Consider the following 5508-nt stretch of genomic DNA (forward strand, 5'->3'; position numbering starts at 1 on the left):
AAGCTTTGAGTGTGGCACAGAAAATCTAAAAATAATGCCACAATGGGACATTATTTAAATTCACACAATTCAAACACAACTCAGGGAATTTTAGCCTTCCTTTATTTACTCTGTGGGTTCCTCTCTGAGTTGGCACTCAGCAGGAAAAGCCATTATTGGCTGTCCTAGAAGGCGCTAAATAATGCCATCACCTAATTTGCATATTTCATGTCATCCAGCTGCAGGAGATTCTCAATCTCTACGACTGCTTTTTCATTTTTCTTTTGGCTGTCTACCAAAGCAGAGCAGAGAGATGATTGGATATCTGGAAGGAAAAAGATTAGAGTAATATAGACAATTAAGTAAACATAAAATTCAGCCATATAGATCGACAATTCATACCATTTGGTAGCGTTAATGCATCATTAGTTGTTTGCCAACCGCCAAAAAAACCTTAATGGAGAGGAAGAAGAAGAAAGCAGTGCAGAGACCCGCAGACAAAGGAGGATCAGAAAAGTAGGGGAATTAAAAAAATTATAGCCAGTGATGGAGCAAGTGCTGTAAATTAGTAGAGCAGGTCAGGTTCTCTCTCTGCTGCAGTGTGCAGACTGCATGACGACAGCGGACAGCGAGAAATCCACTCGCTCCTTGCTCAGAGGACAGAGTTCAGTGTTTATATGTGTTGTCGCCAAAGACTCCTTTATCACAGTAAAAAGTCTTAGGATTTGGTGCTAGGGTTCTTTTTTGAAAAGGGGCTATAGAGGTGTGAAAATGTGCTAAATATAGCGACATACGCGCTAAGTTGGCAACACTGGTTCCACTCCAGTAAGACCTAAGACCCAATCATGAACCCAGCATGCATTGTGCAAGGGGAAAAAATGTTAAACTCAATGGGTAAAAAAATATAACAAACAATACATCTACCACATCTACAGCAAGGGGCTGTGAATGGTGATTCTTACTGTTAATCAAGCATTGCAAACATTCTTTATAAATATTCTTCTTCTAATACTTAAAACAACACTGCTTCACTTAAACCTGGGTAAATCTTTGGTATCCACTCTCACTGTCTATGTTGCTTTATATAAACACCTTTTAAAGCCTTTTTTCCATTTCTACTTCATAGCTCTTATAGGCTCAGTTGTTTTCTTCTGGCTTCTTGGAAAAGGGACCCTGGATAAAAGGTAATTACACAGAGAAATGCAGACATTTATCAGTGCTTGCGGTTTGGGACCTTTAAATGTTCCTGCTGACAATTTCCCTTACAGCAGGCCACTGTGGAGCTGGCAAGTTCTGTTCGAAGTCCCAGCACCCCGCTTGAACACTTAGAGTGCTGCCATATGTTGGACCTCAGTGGTGCCAGCAGCAAATGTGCTGAACAATGTGACTCAATCCATGAACTTGATGCCTTGGCGGAGGGTGTGTGCATGCAACACTCTCAATAAAGCAGAGGTGAAAAACAACACTGGAGGTTTATTTAGTGTGCCCCTATTTTGTCTATGGTTTTCTTAACCGAGCTGGTCCAGGAACACGTTCGCTGACTTCGTCAACACTCATAAGTCTGAAAATCCATCCCAGACAGCCGAGGGTCACACCTGGTTATGCTTCTTCCCAGTCTTCCCTCTCCCCGGTTCCCACACCGGAGGCATCTGGAACCTATTGGCAGCAGAGTCACACCGAGCCATAAAGCCCTCAAAAGCTCACAAACAGACGAGGGGTAGAGCATTAAACAATGTTGGCCCAACAAGCTGCCAACAGACACATCGCATCTTGAACCTGAACAAACCCCGCTGCTCATTTTTTATCCTCGTTCACTTTCTGTGTGTCTCTCTAAACTTTTCCTCTCTTTCTCTCTCCTGCAGTCGCCACCTGGGAATTTAGTTTTTACCCCTAAATGGAAATAGTGCTGAGTCCTAAGGAGCTAAATAAGGTTCAAGTGACCAAGACCATGTAGAAGTAGATACTGATGGAGCAAGAAAAGCTCAAACAGGATTGTTACACTTAGACGTATTCGCCTCTCATCAACAGGATTAATCTCCCATCCATGGATCTTCATTGTTAGATTAGCTTGGCTTTGTAGTTTACAACTTAAAGTAGTTAAAATAATGGCAAAATTACGAAATACTGAAAAGGCACAAAAGAACAAAGTGAACCTGGCAGCTGATAACAGGCGAATGTTGCATAAGAGAGGTAACGATACAAACAAAACATTGAACCCTGGTATTGATACCTAACGCGGCAAAAAGGAAAGAAAGAAGTAACAAAAGGTTAATTTCCAGGGAGGTTTATTTCCCCTTTTCTCCACTGTAAAAAGGTACAAAATTATGAGAGATGTAGTCAGAAAGCAGTGGCTTTGAGACCTAACAGATCAGCAACACACCCAGGAATTTAAAAGTTATCTCGAGAAAGTCCAGTCTGTTTTGATCTCACCACATTGTCTAATGATTGAAAGATAAAAATATTTAAAATCAATGTTGCATTGCTACAGTGAGACACACAGATACACCTTCTTCACCTCAATGGTCTGGCTGCTAACTCTACTGGTCCATTGAGAGTTTTAATGTTGCCAACCATTGAATGCATACAAATTAGAACAGTATATTTTGTTAAGATTCCTTTATTTATAGCGCTTCTGCCTTTTGACTAGGCAACGCATAAGAATCACGTTCGAAGTGTCTTATTGTTTTTGTTAAAGGGGCTGTGCCTGATTCTGCACAGTTTTGAACCATGAGGGAGGAAAACAGATTAGTTTGAACTATAAGCCCCACCCCTAATCTTCTCTCATTGAGAAACGATCAAGATCAAAATAGGATCAGTTAGAGTGCCTTTAACTTGTCTACCCTGATATACACTGGAAAGGTTGATTATCATCACCTCCCTTGGGGGGTGATGTGTTCACTACCATTGCTTTGTCCATTTGTTAAATAACTACAAAAGTTATGGGAAAATTTTGCTGAACTTTTCAGAGAAGGTGAGCGTTGTGACGGGCAACAAATGGTGAAATTTTGGTGTGTCATGATTTTACTAAGGTTCAGACCCAAATGCAGAAGACCAAACAGGGAGACCAGGGTAAAGGTTTAACGGGTTTTATTGAAGAGATAATTCAGAGAGAAGAGTTGCTCTGAACACTGCTCAACCGGAAGTTTCCAGAGAAGTTGTTGAATCCTTGACTCCAGTCTGTATGCAGTAGTTCCAGTGTTTGTCTGATTCGGTGGAGGGCGGAACAGGGTTTACCCAGAATGCGGTTGTTAATAGGTGAACGGAGAAACTGACTGCCACTCAGATTTCCTGCGGTACTTGAACGGGCCGTAGTGGAGATTAATCCCTTTCTCAGTGCGAAGCTCAAACGATCTCTTGGGGAAAGTGGATCCAAACCTCCTGTTTTAACCCCAACTCAGTTTGTAGCTCAGTTGATCCTTCCAGGGAGAGAAGGTCCGAAAAATCCAGTTAGCAGGATGACTTCCCAAAACTGGTAAACACTCTAGCGTCGAGGTAGTGGCAGTCAGCAGCTTAAGAACACCCCATTAAAGAAGTAACCATCAGCACGTTTAAAAACGTCCCTTTTATTCATTCGGCTAGCTAATCTGAATCGTCCAATTCCATTTCGAGAGCGAGATCATCTGTGGTAGCAGCACTAGACATCCTCCAGGCATGTAAGTAAAACTAGCAGCAGTTCAGCGGACAGGATGAATGAACGGTAGCCAGCGCCCGCGGATGACGTCATACACACTCCGCTTTGTTTTTAAAAAATAGAAATATAAAAAATTTTTACCATGGATGTCTGGGGGACAGTGATTCGCCTACATGTTATGAATGCTGACGTACCATAAAGAATAAATTATGAACAGTTTAGTTTGTGCCTGAAACTCGTTGCCCATAGGAAGACGTTACTTGGATATAACCTAAGGGAATATCTTCAGAACGGCTCCAAATGACAAAAAACTCATATGGGTGAGTAGAACATGATGTAATAACATAAAATCAAGGGCCCAATGTAAAAAAAAAAACGGCGTCCCCCTTTAAAGTGGATGTCAGAATATGCTGGGGAAAATTGGCTACTGCGCTCTCCAAGTGCTTTTCTAGTTTATTTGTGGTTTATACTTTCAAGATGTTCTATACTGTATTCAAATATCTGTTCTTTAAGTTTACATCGAATGTCTCGAAGGTCGCCATGTTGCATCCACAGAGCCACCAAAAGGTTTAAGATCACGTCAGCTCCGGACAGATAATGTGATCAGTCCTGGAGTGGATCCCATGAGTGTGAGTGAGATCCATTGTCACCCTTTTAGACATGAGACACGGTGGGTTGGAGGGAGGGGGCCATTCTGTCACAGCCTTGTAATGCACTTATCGATTCTCCATATCTGTTACTGAGCCTTTTGGAAGCATGTCCCAAATTTGATATGCTGTTTTACAGAGGCCAAGTTCTTGAAAGGACACAGCACAGATCAAAAGGTTGCAGTCAAACAATTAAATCAAATCTAAACTCAGTTGGGTGTAGTTTCGCTCACAGCCCCATTCCCTGAGCAGTTTCTCGCCGGCTTGATATCAGTGACATAAAAAAAAGGTTGGACTGTGTCTAAGCACAAAAATGTGCTCTGGAGCCATTTCAAACCAGCTTTTTATTGTTAACAAATGCTGCCTTTGATATGAGCTGAAACAGGCGATACTTTTTCTGTTTGTTTGTGCTGGAGGTGAAAATGAGTTGCTAACATTTGAAAGGTGAGGCTTATGAAACACAATTGTGCACACACGCGTGTTATTAACCCACCCCTCCTTCCTTCCTAAGACACGCACACACACACACACACACACACACACACACACACACACACACACACACACACACAAAATGGCAGAATTTAATGTCGTGCAGGGGAAATGTTTTTCCACTCATTAGAGGGACTTTGAAGTTTGTGTCTGAAACCTCGACTCTGGAAATCTTACAGAGAAAAGATTTGGTATCTACTTTCCTCTCCAAGAACACCGCGATTCAAGGTAACGTATCCGCATCCTATTAGTGCGTGGTGAACGTACCAACTGGATGCAGACGGGATGGACGATTTAATTATGGTGGGCTTTATTTTTTTATATAACAGTCGTAAAATGTAGAGTTTTTGAGCATCATTCCAGCTAACATAAATATATTTTTTGAAAGGACCATATATTCAAATGTAAATTCTTAATCTTTCGTATTTAACTGTGAGGCTAAGTTCTAGTATTAGAAAGGATAGGTAAACTTTTATAGCCTGGTACCGGATGCTCCGGATGGCTTTACAGTATTAAAGCCAACAGGAGAAGCGGCGCAAGTGAAGTTAGACACTGTCACTGACAACATGCAGTAATTTATAAATGTTTTAAACCAGGTAGGGTCCGGATTAGCCAGCAGGTGGGTCCAGGTCGGACCGCGGTCCGTTAATCTGTGACCTCTGCACTAGATGTTATATATAGTGCCCTATATAGTGATTAGGGTGGAAAAAGTTTTTCTCAGGCAACCCATATATATATATATATATATATATATATATA

Source organism: Cyprinodon variegatus, unplaced genomic scaffold (assembly GCF_000732505.1).
Source record: "Cyprinodon variegatus isolate N-32 unplaced genomic scaffold, C_variegatus-1.0 Scaffold233, whole genome shotgun sequence".
In the NCBI taxonomy this organism is placed as follows: domain Eukaryota; kingdom Metazoa; phylum Chordata; class Actinopteri; order Cyprinodontiformes; family Cyprinodontidae; genus Cyprinodon; species Cyprinodon variegatus.